The sequence below is a fragment of the Solenopsis invicta genome, chromosome 1 (genome assembly GCF_016802725.1).
Source record: "Solenopsis invicta isolate M01_SB chromosome 1, UNIL_Sinv_3.0, whole genome shotgun sequence".
In the NCBI taxonomy this organism is placed as follows: Eukaryota; Metazoa; Arthropoda; class Insecta; order Hymenoptera; family Formicidae; genus Solenopsis; species Solenopsis invicta.
This window is the reverse complement of record NC_052664.1, coordinates 30,161,469-30,181,082: the sequence shown is the minus strand read 5'-3', so window position 1 is coordinate 30,181,082 and position 19,614 is coordinate 30,161,469. Positions and strand designations below refer to the sequence as shown.

Sequence of the window (19,614 nt, the reverse complement as noted above, 5' to 3'; positions counted from 1 at the left end):
TTTAATCATATTGTTTAAAATATATTTTTTATAATTTAATATTATTTTATAATATACAAAAGTTACAAATTAAAAATTGTATCTTCATTTTAGAAATTTTTTTCTATTAAACTCGTGTGAGAAATTACAAATATAGAAATTGTAAATATTTTAAAGATCAACGGTACTGAATTGGGCAATCCTTTTCTAGTCAGTTGTTTCTAACAAAACTCAATTGAAATAATGCGTTTAGAACCAAGTGTGTCGCATGATGTAAAACTCAACATCATAATACGCACAATAACGTAATGTTTTTTTTCCCCTCGCATACTTTTACATTTTCTTGATTCTCGCATCAAATATGCTAAATATAGAATATCGTACATGTTCTTCAACGAAGACAGCCGCATTTTTCCATGATTCATTGATTAAAATTACACGTGAGAGATAAGAAGTGGTATCATACCTGCATAGCGTTTTTTTTTCCACGACAATATGTAATGCGTTCGTACATTTACCTATAAATAAATCACTTGTGCACATCGGCAAGTTTACGCGCGATGAAAATGTCTATAGGCTTACGTGTTATTGATCTTGGCGTTCTAGAGCGATACGTCGCGTTACAGAGCGACGTTTTAACGACAGTGATTATTTGCGATAACAACGCACTTGCCGAAACTCTGATAAAGTGACGAACCGCTTTCTGGAGAGTGTACGATCATCGAGGTCGAAAGAGACTGATGTGTTAACTGGTATTTCACAATGCAGGCGCATTGAATCACATTACAAGATGCATTGCTGTTTCTCACGACTGTGGAAGACGTATAATTATCAAATTGATGTGTGATTTGTCTTAATTTCGGCAATTTAGTGACGCTAATTTACATTTTATATATTACAATCATATTTATTTTACTGTAAATTAGTTACCGCAACTATATGCTGTATAAAGAAAAAAAAGTGACGTGGATGAATCTAAAGACAATCCGCATGGAAACAATTGCAACTGCGATTCTCTTGAGGTCGCAAACTGATTATATCGATAAAAAAAGTGCTGGTAAAAAAGAACAAAGACTGTTTAACTTTCGTTAAATGATCGCTAATGATCCTGAGCGACGTCATAGATGCGAATAGAGAAGATCGTTCTGTTTGTCGGTTCAAAGACTGACGAGTATCTATGAAAAGAGTCTTGATTGCTGGATAAATCGTCGGAATCTTAGTTGCCGTAATGCGTAATGCGAATTCCTTGCTGATTGCGGATAGTTGTGTTTAACAGTTAATCCATTATCGATAGCAGATGTTGCGCGGAAAAGTGTTAATGTTTCGTAATGAATGAGATTACTGTGTAGGTGCAACCATTATGTAATGCAATGATTATGTGCATTATATAATGCACTATTGTTGAATTATTGAGTTAAGAAAGAACCATTTCCATAAGCAGATCTGTCTAAAAGATATCTTGGGCATCCATGAAAGGGAATAAGTAAATATAGCTTACACCGTACATGTAACTGTACGTATAACACTGCTTATCTAATTTGCGTTTTATAGAAAGTGAAAAAAATCATTACGAAATATTCTTTTCACTTTTATTTTTGATAAAATAATTTCGATAATACTTTTAAACAAATATATATATATATATATTTTTTTTTTGTTAATGCATTTGAAATTTTCTTCATTGCATTAACACACATCACATAAAGAATTTTTCACTTGAATAATTAACCATTCTTTTATTTCAATCAAAGAGAGTTTAATTAACATTTCACAAAGCGTTTGTGTACATACTTCTCGTAATCTCGGGGTACAGTGTGCCTTTCGTTGCGAATCCGGCGAATGCGATGCGAATTGCCTTTCTCTCGGCGCGATCCGTAAATCAACGGCGAGTCTAAAATCACAGGGGCATCCAATTGAACTCCATGGCGGTTCTCGGTGTCAATGACTCCGGGGGACCGTATGTCGCGAGCTACGAGCACGGTTGATTTCGATCACCGGGTACACGCACGCAGCACGCGCGCGATCATACAAACACGTCGCATAGCCATTTTCCGCGCCCTCCTTCCTTCCCACCCCTATTTTTCCCTCCCCCCCCAGCCCAGTAGTCTTCCGTAGTCACGTAATTGATGCTCCCGCGAAAACACCGTCAATTTTCAGAGCACATGGTTCCGCGATATGCTCGGCGCATAAGCGCATGACCTCCCTACAGGTGGTATGCAGCATAGAATGTAAGAGCGCATTGAACCCGCCACTTGCAACGAAAACGCCATGCGTACCGCATTGTTCGTGACAATGAAAGTCAATGACCTTACGGACGGAAATGTGAAGTTTTGCCGAAATTTCGTGCTGCCAAAATTTTATCCGCTGTTTGTTAGACCGTATGGTTCCGAAAAGAAATAAATAGACTCCATACATGAGGTCGTTGTGCTAACGAGCAGTTCAGAGTACTGCGGATTGATATCCAGATGGGCATCTTGCATTACTTTATTTTGATGGGCGTATAATAATTCAATTCTATATTATTGTACAATAATTAAAAATTGTTTAATATTAAAGAAATTTATTTTAAATGTCTTATTATGTATTTTCTTTTAAAAAATTAAAAAATGTTTTTGTTTTATATTTTATTAAATAAAAAATATATGTAACATATATATATATATAAATTTATATTTACTCTTTTAATTATTCTGATACATGTAATCATGAAATTTAATGTTTTATCATTTTCAGCTCGTTTTACATTTTTATATATTCATATAAAATTTTTTTTATATTTATGATCTTTTTTAATGGTTTTTTTATAATTAGTTCACTAATATTTTTTATTAATATTTATTAATATTTATAATTTTTTAATATTTATTTACATTTATCTATAATATTTAATCAATATATCCTAGAGAAGAACAAGAGATATTATCTTACAGATTTATATCATGATTTAAAATACCATTCAAAATTTATGCAACTGATCGGCTATAATTAAATGCTGTTTAATTATTTCGAGAACGAATAGATTGAAAATAATTGATGATACGTATAAAAGATCAATTATTGAGTATCATTAATGGCCATCAAAAAGATTTGATATGCCAATGTATCAATGTCTCGATAAATCGTTGACTCGCTGTAAGAGAGAAGAGCGTGCATATTTACGCAGACATTTACGCACATATTCACGCAGATTTCACGTCACGATAATTTCTTCATCATTATAGTGCTCTTATAAACAGCGGCTTACAAATTTTAATTGCAATACGTTTTATTTCTTTAAAGAAACTGGTTTTTCAAGAAACAATAAGATGTTAAAAGAGTTCAGTTATTTTATCTGGAAATAACAATCTTCTCCCCTCTCTTTTTTTCTTTATTTACGGTCTTTCTTTAAAATATTTACTAATATATTGGACAAATATTTATTAGAATATTTTTTCTATTAATCAGAGAGATACAGTTTTAAGATTAGATACATTTAATATTGCAAATTAAAAATATGTGAGAAATAATGACTATCTTTAATATATTATCTTTATTTCAAAAATTATCATTAAATCAAGTATTTGTTTAATCTTGCCATTTTGTTTGAATCTATGTACTTGAAATATATTTTATTTTTTTTTACTAATATTTTATTTAAAAAATTTTTTTCTCGCAATGAAATGATTTCATCTACGTTAATGTAAGATCTTTTTTCTGTGGAAATTTTGGGTTTTATTATTTTTTCAGAGCCTTTTGATCATATTAACCCAAACGATACTATAGTAAATTTGAACAAAACAACAGGTTTAAAAAAATTCAACAAAATATTAAATTCTACTAATTTTGTTTTAAAAAATATAACACGTGTTAAAAAAACAGATTTTTTACAATTTATTTTTTCTAGCTCTTTCTTTTCACTGATGCTGCTAGATATCAAACAAAATGGCTTACGACATGCAGTGAATATATTTCTCGCATAAATATTGCATAAGAAACATGTATAATTTTCTATATCGGTAGACCATCACCATCGATGATATCATTCTTTCCGCCACGACTCCGATTCCGTAAGTGCGATTTTATGCTGACACTCAGTTTCTTGATGCATGTGCTTGTCGCGTAATTTACAACTCGTAATGATCTAACATCGCATGATGGACCTGACGAAAGAAGCTATTGATAGACACTTGTGTGGGCGAACGAACTTGTTCGCGCATACCATTTCAGTTTTCAAGGAAACAGCGTCATTCAGCTCTTTCTCAATCTTAGATTAATTATTATTAATTTTGTTGTGAATCATGTACACACACGCGTGCATTTATCTTATGTGTTATTAACTGAGATTTGAGTGTCGTTAGATGGCTGTTGAATAAAACTAGTTTTTTTTTCTACCTTGAAGCCATTATTACACGCATATGATTATACGGCTACAAAAATTGTATTTTTTTTTGCCAGTACAGATTCTTATACATATATGTATATTATTTTTTTTATTTGATTTTTTATCATGTATATGAATGAATATACAATATGGATATCCACGAGAACACGTATACGGAACCATGTTTCTAACAAAATTAAATTCTGAGCTTTTCACACGAAATTTTACGCGATCCTCCGCATGCGAACCGCCGGCGATCTCTCCGAGATTATTCGCGAAGGCGCCGGCAGTGATGCAAGGTCGATCGATTTGAAAGTGGTACCTCGTACACAGCACAACGCGACTAACATACGTGGCGTCCAGGTATGAACCTGATGCGAAGGCAGACCTGAATGTGGCACTCGTCAATCCAGTATGTAGATTCGCGCAGGTGTCGCTGAGTTTGCCCGACGTAATTTTCAATTTTAATTGGCTGGGAAGCAGAAAAATGAGAATACTCGCGCGCACGAGCACCCACATGCTCACGCCGTAACGACGCGTAGACTATCCTATCTTGGACATTACGCGCGAATCATTTCTGGATCGCGCTATCCGAAGGCGCCAATCATTAAATATATCAACGATACAACGATAATCAAGCGGATAAGCGCGTAATCGATGAGTAATTATTTCAGAGGACAGACATAAAGAAGCTAATCAAGATACACGCTTCACCGTTTCGCGAATATAGTCTCGTGGTTTATCAGATATATATTAGATTGAAAAATCGCATCTACCGCGATCACATGCTTGATGCTGATCAAAGTGTCAGATGAGTAAGTCGTTAGTGAATGCATACGATTAATAATCTACAGATGAAAGATAAGTAGAAACTGAATAAATATTTAACAGGATCTGCGACAGAAAAGTCCTATCTTTTTTTTTAATACCAATTTTTATGTTCGATGGGAGACGATTAAAACAACATGGCGTAATTCGCGCGAATACACTTTTGTATTTAATTATATTCGGAAGAGCAGATAAGAGGATCGATTTAGGTATCTTTTAAAAAAATAAGTTTTCTTTAGAAACATAACATATACCTATATAAATCATTAATATATTTTAATTGTTTGTTTAGTGTTTTACGTGGCAAATTAAAAAAATTGTGTTTAAAACTCTAGTTTAGCATTATATAGGTAATTTTTACTGGATGCTTAATTAAATCCATTATTATTATAGAATAGATGACCTATCGAATTTTTGTCGAACGAGCAATTGGAGATAGACTCGCTCGATTCTTAATGATAAGTTTAGCATTTTTCGAATAATCATTAATTTCACTGATAACACAGATTTATTAATGCCGTTTTAACGTGTTAATTCGGAGCATGGCTTATGCATCATTTATTTATTAAAACGGCAAAGATATCATTGCGTACATTTTCCACAATTTATTTCGTTATACGAGCGGTGGGCGTGCGCCGTTTTTTTCCGCCATTCATATTAATGAAACAAATGCATCGGTGCCTAATGACTTTATTTTTACGTTGCGTTCATTGAACCGAATCGACGCTTTATTATTTCTCTTTATTACGCTCGAAAAATATCTTGCCGTCGCAACCACGTGCAGCCATTTTAATTTATACGAAACGCAATTTTGTTCGTCGAGTAAAGGTGTAATTAGCTTCAAGCTAATGGCGAGAAAAAAATTCCGCAAGAGGGGCTGTGCGCTTTTCTACCGGATAATACGTGGAAATGCAGGATATAGCTTCCCCAATTAATACTGGAAATCGAAGTGCCCCGGGATATTCCCATTAACTACAATCACACGCACTGTCGGTGCGCGCGATTTTTTTCCCTTACCTATGAACGGTACCATTTTTCCATTACTTGCAAACGCCATAGTAGCTAAAGAACCGTAGAATTTTATTTTCATTTAGATGATTTTTCGCAGATATTAAAAAAACATCTTAATATCTCTTAATGCGTCTCTCTTTCTCTCTCTCTCTCTCTCTCTCTGAAATGTATAATAAATGACATTTATCTAAAAATTTATTACATGAAAAAATTCAAGAAACCAATAACACCAAAATAGTTTTAAACAATGAGTATATAGATGAATACTAATGTAATAGAAAATAAAAATTTCTTTAACAGAAACATTCTCAATACCTACACGGGAATTTATAAAAAAATGCGCACGATATGATTGATAATATAATTTGTTTATTTGCATCTGTTTGTGATCAATCTTTTTGCTTACATGTTAATCAAATTCTAAATATCAGAGAAAAATGTGCAATATATGAAGAGAAAGATTTTTACTTTTCTTTAATTACATTCCTTTCGAGCATAAACAAATTCTAAACAAATGAACAAAAATGAAATAAATATGAACCTAAAATAAAGAGATTGTAAATAAAATCCATTGAACGTTGATTTTGTGCATGAAAATTAATATTCAAAAAACTAACATTTACACGCATAAAATTTTAATTAAAAAAGAGCGGAGGAAAATTGCTGTTTATACATTACTTAACATCTTTTTAAACACTTATCTTATAAATTTTTAGCTTAATATATTATTTCGCGGTATAATTGTTGAAATCTGTCAAACGTTATTAATCACGAGCGATTGCATCAACATCCGTCAGTTTAAGATTATTTAATTTTGTTTTCCGGTCGCGATTAAAAATTGGATCTCATCTATCGTATTCGTAGCATTTTCAAGAATTCATGAACAGACGGACGCGTTAAACCGCAAGAAAGGAACAAACTTTCAACTCGGACTCGAATGTCTAACTTGCCGCAACTTCTACAAGCTTATTCTTATCTCTCGTAACTCACTGGCAAGCTGCTGTTCTTCGTTTTCCATAACATATTCTGTAACATTTAAGAATTCATCCTACGAATAATTATAATAAGTTTCGACATTTTTTTTTATAAATATGCATTATTAATAGAATACTTGTATGTGATTGGGAATATTTTAAAGTATCGATCATTTGCAAATAAGATTCTCTAATTACAAATTTCTTTTATTTACAATTATTTTTGGACTACAGAATAGAATTAAATCTAATTTATATTGCCGCTAAGGAAAGATGTTATATAATTCAGTTATATAATCTAAATGATTAATGATTAAATGTAATAGTTTATATTATATTATAATATTACTATTGACTTAGGGATCTGCACGATCAATAATACTGTCAGTATCAATAAATACTGACAATATCATTGATCGTGTCTGGTTAATATTGATGGATTGTAGAATATTGACGGTGATTCAAATTTTTTTTATTCTCAAGCATCAGTATCGCTGTGTAATAGAGATATTGACGGTGATGATATCTGTGCGAAGAGGACGCGTTAGTGTTTCTATCAGTTTCCACAATCGTGAATGACATAATCGTAGAAATAATCTTGTAAAAATATTGATGCGTATTGTCAGTGTTTCTGATTTAATATCACTGATCAGTATTCACTATTATTGACCGTTTAAGGTTTTTATTATAATCTTTACTATTAAATGCTTCGTTTTGACACCACGCACGTATCAATTTAGAGCTAATTATATATGTATATTCATCTAGAAAGTTTATTATCCTCTCTGTGGCTTTGAGCCTTCATTAAGACAGCATTGCATTCTCTGAAGGTGTTGTACACCGAACATCCGCGTAATCAATCAAGTTTATGTCGATCTCTGATGTCGATCCTGTAGATGCCTCGCGATAAAAACTATGTACGGGCGGATTTATGAAGCATGTCTGCCAGAAGATCGAAAATACCGAACAGTACATGTTCGTATGAACTTCCCTCTCTTCCCCCTTTCTTAGCCGGTGTTTCTCCTTTTTTGAAATCCATGTCGAGTGATGGTAACGCCGGAAAAGGAGCCATACACGTATACGTATACTTGTATATAATCTCGGGTAGAACAGTATCGAGGGTGGGATTTATGGAGCATGACAGAGATTTACAACGCCTCTCGCGTCCGGAGGCTTCATGGATCGCTGAATCGAGGGGACCTTGTTCCGCTCGCTTTCGATCCTCTCGATCTCTTCTCGATAGCTACGCCGCCATCCGCACCTGTAGCGCGTATCGCGTAAACGTGGTATATCGAATGCGCCAAGAGGCATAAGGAAGAAGGAGTAGAAATAATTGGCGGAGGAATGATGAAGATGTGGAGAGAATAACGATGGACAATTATTTATAGGAATTTAGGAAGGTAATATATTTATTTGTCGAAGAGTTCGAATGGATATTTAAATTCAATCGATAATTTGAACATTTCTAATTCAAGGATTTAAATTTTTAATTTCCAATACTCGTGTATAATTAAGTAATCCTAAAGATTAGATTGAACTGTCGTTCAATTTTCATTGAAATTTAAATTTCGTTTTAATATTAATAATGCCGAATATCTTTTATATAATAATGCCTGTATGTTTTCGGAAAATTATTATACAGCTAAAGGAATGTAAAATATAACTTGAATATTTTTTTTGCTTTAAAAAAAGCATATATTCTATCAAGTAAATTATTATATCGTATGACAGTCGATTAACTCAACTTTTGTTCAATTTTTATATTTATTTTATAGTTACTTTTTTGTCCGAGGTTTTCCAGTTTCGTAGTTAAGCCTCGTATCGGATCTAAGCGGGAAGCAGTCGGTTGGAGGGCGTAAACGACGATAGGGTTTATCGAATAACGGCGCAGACAATCGCATAAAAAAGGTGCTGACAATGTAAGCGAATGGTCAAACCTGACAAGCCGGCAAACACGCATGGTAGATAGCAGGATGTTACCGGAAACATGTCGAAACGAGCGGCAAAACAAAGCCGGCGTTGCTCTTGTTGCATCGGCGTAACTCGTATTACAGAATATAACCCGTATTATTAAAAAATGAGCATGTTTTTGCAAGATACATACTTCGAGTAAAATAACTAAATAAGCATCGTGCTTACTCCCAAATTAGCAAATGACGTTAATAACACAGAGGTTGGAGTACATTAGATACTGTTGCTAATTCGTGCTTTATGTTAATGAAATAGTGAGCCAATCAGTCGAAATTACATTTACATCGTCAGTGGGATAGACTACAGTGGGATAGAAACGTGATTTGTTATAAACGCGCAGCCAGCTCTATTCGACGTGTAGCCTTGTTGATCAAAGCTACCGAATCATCCATCAGTGCACCATACGCGAAACAACGTTCGATGGAACTTGATCGCTGATTCATAATCGACGATTCGCTCGCGTAGAAAGATATGAAGAGAGGGAAGGGGGAAATGTGCACGCGCGCGGGAGACAGAGAGGCTTTTCAGTTGTCGAAATGTTGCCGTAGTAGAATCGAATCCCATTTCTCGTTGCGCGGACCACGGTTGTTCCGCTAATTAATGTTTACGATTTCCATTAGCGCGACGCGACCGCAGTCGCCGACTTCCTGCGAGGGGAGCGGCTTGTCTGTACGTGTGCACTTTGACGCAATAACGCCGCTGTAGTGTCTTCATGCAAATGCGCATATCGCTAACTTCAACAGATAAAAGAGAGACATATATTTACTTTTACGCAGATTTCTATACACATGCAAGCATTTAAATCAGATACTAGCATTGATAAGTCAGTAGTTAAATGAATCCATTGAGATATTAGCAAAATCAGTGAATTAATTAAGATATTAGACTTCTCATTAATAAACGCAGCAGATAAATATCTTAATTTATAATCAGATATTTTAATATTATTATTCATTTTTTGTAATAATTGGATAGATATTTAATAATTCTATTTGTTTTGTGTTTATACTTTGCTAATATTATTTTTTGCGGTGTGAATTAGAAAAATAATAATCAATAACACGATTATTCTTGGAATAAAATATTATTGCTTTTAATTCTTGTACGCACACACACATGCGTATGAATATATAAGACATTTGATGTCGTACGTATTTGATATCAGATATATAATTTGATGAAAACAAAGTAATGTGTTTAAACTTGTTATTTTATTAATAATATGAATTTCATGTTACTTTGCAAAATATTGACATAATAATACGTTCATGTATATTTATTATATATTAATTTTACTATTTTAATTAACTTTTCATAATTATTTGATTTAAAATATAAAATTTAACAGCTATTAAATTCTCTTATAAATTAAATTCAAAATCATTTCAAAATATATTTAATAGGTTTTCTGATATACCATTTATAATAACTATTTTTTTTCCCATATATGTAAAAATTCAAATTACCTCATAATCAATTCAATAAGTATTTTCTCGCGTCGATTTTCGAGTATCTCGTACACGAAAATTTGCGTCATACGTTTAGTAGAGTTCGACGACCGAAGTTGTAAGCAACGTGCTACCTTTGTGTAGTACAATGAAATGCAATTTGCGCTGAATGCGCAACAGCGCCAGGTGTAAGCTTCTGTAGAAGCGGTAGTCAAACAGTATATTTCAATACTACAAAGAATCTATTAATTTTTAACTCTTTCCACGTTTGTGTGAATCAAGTCTTATGCAATCTTTCGTCATTACCCGTGTCATTGGCTAAGCCTTTGTGTATTTACGTCAAGAAAGAAAACTACAAACACGGTGAAAAATAAGCATTGTCCAAACAAACATCAGATTTTTAACGTTGGACGTCAATTTGTTCTCAAATAATAGTGTAAGCTTCAAATTTAACACTGATTTATAAAAAAATATTAAATGCACATTATTTGAGCAAAATTTATTTACGGATACAAATAGCACATTTTTTTGTAAATGTTTTGCATATATTTATAAAATATTTACAAAATAATTCAGCGTAATCCATCCAAATATTTATAAAAATAAATACGCAGCAAAGTTTGCAATTTTTGTATAAATTCTTTCTCCAAATGTGGAAATTTATAACAGATGATTAATAGAGATATTTAATTTTAAGTGATCATACATCCTCAATATTTTTCAATAAATAATACGAGCGGTACAGGGAGAAGAATTATAAGTGTGTGGGTACGTATGTGTGTGTATGACAGTTTTATATAAGCAATACGAATCTCGCAAAGAAGTTTTCCACCCTAAAACTTTTAGCGCTAGATTTCCAAATCGTGCAAGAGAAATGGCGTATTTCGGCGCGGGTTGTTTCGTCGTTGGGGTGAAAAGCGAACGCGTGTGGGAGCACTTAAACGGGGGATGGATTCCTGTTTTTTCGCTCGTCCAATCGCCACGCCACGGGACAAACATGGCGGGCGCCATAATTTATGCACCCCACCTTTTCACGTGCGTGATTTTTGTCAGGCCGTCCACGTACGTATATACGCGCCGCGTGGAAAAACGGGCAGATGCTGTACTTTGCATCTTTCTAAATGCCGATTCGTTTCAGATGCCAAATCCGTCTGAAAAAATGGCGAATGCGTGCACTTTGAAAAATTTCGGGAAGAGAAACTGCAAGCTCATCAAGCATAATATCCAAATTCATTAGCAAATAAAAATATGTTATTTTTTTATTTTATATTTTTTATAAGAGAGAAACCGTGTTGGTTGTGTAATGAAAATACATTAGGAAAGGATAATGACATTAAAACAAAGTTTACAATAAATGATAAAAATACAAAGGATATTTTCCTAAAAATAATTTTAACAGAAATGTTAATATAAATCATAAATTATAATAAATTTTTTTCTAATGTAATTTTAACATTATACATTTATACATTTAATTAAAAAGAAATCTTGTACAAATTTGTTTACCCTTATTACCACCTGATCAATACGAACACTAAACTCAAGTTTAGCAAGTCACATTGATTAATTAATATATTACATTGGTTGAAGAAAAAGTACGAATATACGTGTTTTTTAGCTTCACGATAATTCTCATGTAATAGTTACGCAACGTATTCACATAGCGTTAGGTTTCAGAAGTTAACATTATTTAGATAAATGTTATCTCGGTTTTTTTACATGATAAAGGATACCGCATGTTCGAGATCAAGCACAGTCGACACGAGGCGATACATCGCGAAATGTAGTCCGGACTAAAAAAATATTAAAAAATTGGCACAAGAACGAAAGCGAGACGAGGTTGAACCGGTGTGGTTAGCCCTTTATCATATCTCAAGATAAGCTAAGACCTTTCGAGTGCACTGGTTATCTCAAGCCCGCTGGCGATTATTTCGTACATATAAAGCTAAAAGTTTTCGCTTGAATTCAAAATTTTATTTCATAAAATTTCTTTAATACAGTTTTTTTCTCTTTGATTTTCTCACCTGCAAACTGTTAATACGTTTCAAAAAAATTTGTATCATTAATATTTTTATATATTTCTATTCAACATATTCACAATATTGCCATTAATTTTATAAATATAATATCCACAGAAAATATGTTTTTAAATATATATTTAATATGTTTTTTAAAAAATTAAGATTTTTTCTTAACGTTAAGAGCTTATTTGCATTATATTCTTTTATTTAATTTTTAATATTCGATACTTTATTTCTATAAGCGTTATACTTAAATTTGTAACAATTTATATCATGCTGAACATTGAAATATTTACAATTTTTATTATTTCGAATCTTCTTTCTTTTTTGTCAGAACCGAAACAAGTCAAATTTTAGATTGTAATATATATACATATATGATTTAGAAAAAATATACTTACACTATCATGCGGAAATCTTACGTATTTTAAAGTATTACCTTAAATATTAATAAATATTTTTTTTATTACTATAATACTTATAAAGTTATAAATATTACTACGATTGTTTTATAACACACAAGAGTGAAAGAATAAACATTCCTAAATAAAATAATAAACATTATTAGATTAACGATTGAAAATATTTAGTCACAATATGATGCTAGTACAATGACAAAGCAGTCTGTGTCATAAAATGTCTTATCTTCATGAAGGGTGTAAAGACGTTCTCGGTGGTAGGTTTGAGGGAAGATTGCCTAGTAGTCACCCTTGTATCCCGTTCCCCACCCATTCCTCGAAGGCAGTTGGTTCTCTATTTAATCTCGAGGTGACAAATGGCCGTGGCACTGATTCGGTGACTCAAACATAATCCTGTCACCACATGCAAACATCGATCGGGACCAATATCAGGTCGAACCTGTCGACGAGGACCCCTACGGAACAACCCCCGAAGAAGATATATGAAGCGGACGAGACAATTTCGGCCTCGCAAAGGACTAATCGATGAAATTGCTTTCTCGTTCTACGACAATATATTCCGTTGTTTTTTTGGGGATATTTTTTAGTGAGATCAGTATAGTTTCATTAAAATGTGTTAGGGAAGGTTCTGTGAAAACAAACGTAGCACAAATCAAGTATACTAAAATGATAAAAATATTCAGACACATACAAAAGAACACGTCAATATTTTAACAAATATAATATCAAAAAAAATCAGAAATAAAGTTATAAAACTAAAAAATGTAAAATTTAAACGTTCTGAATATAAATCAAAAAAATATAATAATACCTGTAAGAGTCGATACAATTTATTCATATGTACAGATTTATTATTATAAAAATATCGTAGACGTTTCGATTCGTAATTAGGTCCTTCTTAATACTAATGTGTGAAGGTAACAATATAAAGATTAATCATCAATATGGTGCGTAAATACTTACAATTAGTAAGTAATCGAAGCGCAAGTTATATTACGTAGATGTGATCAATGAAATTAAAATTTGTCACAATAGATTGTTTAGTAATAAAAACAAAGTTATGATTTGAAAAAAAGCTTTATCAAAAACTAAAAATATATTTTATACACTATCTTATACTATTTTTTTTACGTAAAGAAATATTTTATACTATGTATTCTTTTACGTATGAATTATATGTACGTATTTGTAATGTTTTGTTTTTTATTTGCTCATCCTAATATATTAAAATACTTGTGACATTTAGCTCGTTTTATTCGTTTGTATTAATATTGAAAAATGTGAAATGTTACAAAATATTTTTTTTTGTTACTGAATTGCATTTGTACAAAATGATATCACATATAATAAAACATGTTCCATTATAAAGTGAAAAATAGTAATTGAAACGATAAGTGAAATTACGTTAGTTATTTTTCTCGACCTTTTTAATAATCTAGGTATACGTACTGCAGACGGTTAGGTGTTAATAATGGATAATGATAGTACAGGACGGTGGAATGTGCACATTACAATTTCAATATGTGCATGTGCTCTCAGTATGCTTTAATTATAGAACTGTTGACCGCACGGTCCGGTGTACCTATTTACTTCTAATAATGGTTCGAGGTTATTTACGTCAAAAGCTTCGTTAGCATAATATTGTTTGGCATAGAAATTGCACGTGCGAAAAATTGTGATCAATTTTTAATAATTAAATAACGGTTTGTACCGTTTATAAAATACCTTTTATAATTCGCAATATCGAGATTAAATCGAGATCTTTTAGTGTGTAAAATTAAGAATCGCCGTCGACATACTAGAATATTTTATAAGACAGTTAACTTAAAGTCTCGCGACTTGGGATTTGTCTTAAATAATTACACAATGGCTAGAAATTCTTTATAAGTCATTTCATTTGTGATATCCACACGTTCTAAAATTTTTTACAAACATTATACATTCCACGTTTCATTATATAAACACTCTGGTTCTGGATGGCTACAGAAATATTTAAAAAAATTTTCATGTTTGTTAAACATATTTATTCATGATTATTACGCAATAACTCTTTTTTGCGAAAATATTGCACACTGTGTTTGTTAGCACAATTATTTTCAAATCTGAATTTTCAAGTAACAAAAAGTTGTTCCGTTATGACGTAAAAATGTTTGAAAAAATATAAGTAATTTAGTGTTGAGTCATTCACTTTGCACTTTTTTAGCAATTGTTTAACTTACATGTGTATCTATAAATACCAACTGCTTTGTAATAAAAAAATATAATTTTTTCTCTTCGTTTTACCTAATTAGTTGTTTTCTATAACTCCGAGCATACGTATCTACGAGTTATTTATAAAGTGGCGAGATTATCGACAAACGAAATCTGACGCACTGGTATAATTTTAAATGCATTGCTTGGCTTTTTATTCGTATGGCTTTACGCTGATCTATAATTACATGAAATTGCACAAGCGATATATACTACAATCTTATTTACTATACATACGCAATCGCTAATATTTTCGTAGCAATGACATTATCATCATGTACATACGATATATCGATTATACGTCCGGCATGAGAGAAGTAATTTCCCGATATCTGCCATGCGTGTTTGTACGAATGGGACAAGCTCGATATGGTACAATCCAAGAACATTCTCCCGCGTGAATACCTAAGGCGTGGACGGGGCCGGTCAGCGGTAAATCTATTCTCGTCATACTTCATCGCGCGAATTAAATCCGATCAATCCGGCGCTAGGAATACACGAAATACTACTTGTGCGTGGCCGCGTAAAGCGCGTACGTTATCGCGAATGACATCCGAGTTAATAAACGTCAAAATCGCTACGGCTTGATCGCACCGATTCCCATCCAAACGCGTGGCCGTTTTTAGTGACCGACACGCGGCACTTCCTACTTGCGCGGATAAATATATTTCGTGCGATCGTTTTCTCAGATTTTATCGGAGCTTTATCCATGCCAAGAAGAAAACAAAGAAAGAAAAGAAGCTTAAGATTCATTCTCTTACACACACACACACACACACACACACACACACACACACACACATATATGTATATAAAAGAAAAAGAAATGCGTTGCAAGATCGGTTGATTGCATCAATTGAGATGTAAAATGCGTCTCGTGTCATTGGAACGGACATTTGTAATGCTGCTCGGCGACTTGTCTCCCAATCGTTGATTTTACGCTGCGTAAACAGGGGCCACGCCGTGGAATCACGAGCCTCCGCAAACCGATCGTCCGGCACAGCGCGGCGCGGCGCGGCGCGGCGCGGCGCGGCGCGCGTTGTCGCGACGAATCGATAATTAATCACTAATTATTAATTATAACGGGACATGTCTGCTGCGTCTCCTTTCCGAATTACACGCTTGGGCGTTCGAACGGGGGTAAAAATCAATGATATTAAAATAGCTCTATATGGGATTGATGCAATTGCCTCGATGATCTTTCAAATCGCAGTTTATATTTTACATGGATAAAAATATTTGTACACATGCGACGCGTTTGACAATGTCTTTGCGCGAAATGTTAATTTCTGTACCGCATCAAGATCAATTGCAGAGCTAATTGAGATATTAATCGTTAAAGAAAATATTTGCATTTTTATAAACGTCACGATGACGTTTACATATGCTTCTTTCAATTTGAAAAACAATATGTCTGCAATACGTGCAAGATTTACTCGTTCTTCTTTAAAAAGTGCTTTCAAAATTGACGCACGTGTTCGCATTGCGTGTACAGCATGATTAAATAATTATAAATAATTATATTTGCTCATTATAAAGATTGCATTCAATGTTATCGTAAAATGAAAATTATATTTCATTTTGAAAAAGTGAATTAAAAGTATTCTATATGTTATTGTGCAGTTTTACATGTGAACGTGTGAATCTGAAGACTGAACAATAAAAAATGTACAATTCTAATTGTAGCAGCTATTAAAAAAAAATTGGCGGTAAGCACGGCATCCATTTGATTTAACAATTCACACGATTGAAACGCTGATTAAAAATTCCATATATTTGTATTTATTAGCACATAAATCTTTGAGCAACGATCGTGCAAGTGATTCTTGGATACTCGCGATAAAACGCCGCGGAACGTATGTGTCTGTTGCGCTCTCTTTTCCTCTGCCTGCAATATCTTCGGCTTATCTAATGCTCATACAAAACTCCTCTTTGTGTCTTTCAACTTAATTATACCTCGTGACTTACGTACTTTGCATTCAGCATTCGATCGAGAGGTTGCAGATTTTGTTGATACTACGTCTTATGCTAATCACGTTCGCTTCTCTCACCATCAGTTTCCTACCTTTGCTATCGCAATTGCATGCGACAGCAAGGATAGGAATGATGAGAGAACTGATGACTCTCGAACTCTTTTATCGCCGTAGAACACGTGGAGTATCGGTCGAAGATCTTTCGGCAAGTCCAAGAGCACGGTATGAAGTTCCTACTTTCTGAACACTACGTAGGAACTCTATACCTCGCTGCTGGATCTCTACCATATTCATTAGATACCGTCTCTCTCTTCTTTCTTCGTCCTTCATTAGTGTTTCAGTCGATGAGGAGTGTCCGCTGCATCACAAGCACCAAACATTTGAGTTTCACGCTACGTCGTCCTCCATACGTACCTTTATATGTAATATCCTTAGGGAAAGTTAATTAGAGTATAATTGTCACTTGAATTTTTAGTAATTCAAAATTTAGATTCTAATAGACTTAAATTAAAAGATTGCAACTGAAGATTAATATTTAATCATTCAATCAAAAACTGCGTGATGAACTGACCCCAGATCAGGTCCTGGTATCCTTGATCTCCCTCAGGAGATAGGAAATAGGCCAAATCAGGTTTCAAGCTCAATCCGTTGTCCAACTCTATTAATAAACTGCACATATTTATGCACCTTCCTATATAGCAGATATATAGGATCTACAGTTTAATGTCGATTCCAAACGGCTTATTAAAATTCTTGTAGTAAAAATACTCTCGGTAGTTTGCTTATTGCCTTCCGAGAGAATAAAAGTCGATATATTTCTTGTCCGAATTTGAACGCGAGTCTCTGGCATAGAGAGCAGACACCAAATTATCTGCCATGATTGCTACTATATTTGTCGACTATATTGCGTGAATTAATTAAAAACGAGTAAAAATAAGGAAAAACATACAAAAGCAACGTGTAAAAAATAAACTGTAATTAAAACAGACATATCCTTGATGATATCGCACATTCTTACGGTAAGACTGGAATGTAAGGTTCAAAGTACACAAATGCAAATAATGTGTCCACTATCATATATCGAAAGACTCGAACTCTAATTGGTGATCGGAACGACAGGAATAATCGACTCGTTGTCTCCTTCGCGTTTAGTTGGCAAAAAAACGAGTTTAATGAACCGAACGAAGGAGCAGTCCTCCGTGCCGGCTCGCACTAAATGGAGCACGTTGAGGAAGCGCTCAATGCTCTACGGTTAATCACGTGAATTCTCGACGAGCACTGCCACGTTGCCGGTTAATCACCAAGTCATTTACGGAGTCTTCTTTTTAACTCAAAATTGAAAAATTAACTCCCGACGTTTCCAATAATCACAATCGCTTCTTGATTCCCGATCGAAACGATATCCAGATGGATGAGATCTTTTATAAGATGACCGGTGATGTTCGAAATCTCAAATGTTCGATCCCGTGAAACCTGTCCGTACGGAGGCTCGCGAAGAACTGAAGAGTCTCGGAGGGGCACCGAGCGGAGAAACACACACGCCGAGGACACGCACGGCCCTGCACGGTTCCCCCCTACTTCCTTCAATGTCTACCAGCAACACCGACGCCCCTGGCGGTAGAATGACTCGATGCCATGCCGCTGCCGCGGAAGAAGACGAAGAGGAAGATGACGACAACGAGTTGTGCAGCGCGCGGAAAGACGGGGTGGGAGGAATCCGATCTAACGTCGCGAGAGAGAGAGAGACAGAAGAAAAGAGAGCGCGATTGCTCCAATTACAACCGCGTACGCGTCCGTGAATCGCACGGCGTAATTATTACGAACACGTAATGCATAACTGGCTATGATTGATTTTTTTTCTGCGGATGGTTCGTCACAAAGAGAAGTGAAGAACGGGCGTAGAATATTTTTCGCGCTCAAGTTGTACAATTAATTTCTTCGTGTGTGATCTAATGACGTATATGACGATTAATTTCAATATCGTAAATGATCGGAAATACTGTCGTCCGATGTCTTTAGATATTTCTTTTGATTTAATTAATCGATGTTTGTTGGAAAATTATTCACTACTGGCATATAGATCTCCACTTAGAACACACAGCGAGCAAAGAATATTGCATAACGAGGAAATTTGTTAAATTAATGTACATTCCTGTTATTTACAATAATTACATTTTTGAAAACAGCGAAATGTAGTTGTTTGTAAGCTTCTCTATTTAAGGCGATGAAACATCTAATTTTATTCCAGTCTCAATTTACGAGAATTCGATACATATATTCCAGAATTAGAAGGACGTGTAAATTAGCATATAATTACGCGATCTAAAACTGTACACTTTATTTGCAAAGGTTGAGATTCTATTTGCCAAAGGTTGCTCGC

At 33.8% G+C, this 19,614-nt stretch overlaps 1 protein-coding gene across 1 annotated transcript in view; it reads left to right on the top strand.

Moving 5' to 3' along the window:
- Nucleotides 1-19,614, top strand: part of LOC105208087 (UPF0489 protein C5orf22 homolog) — a 619,399-nt gene that overhangs the window by 404,935 nt on the left and 194,850 nt on the right. The window lies entirely within an intron of this gene.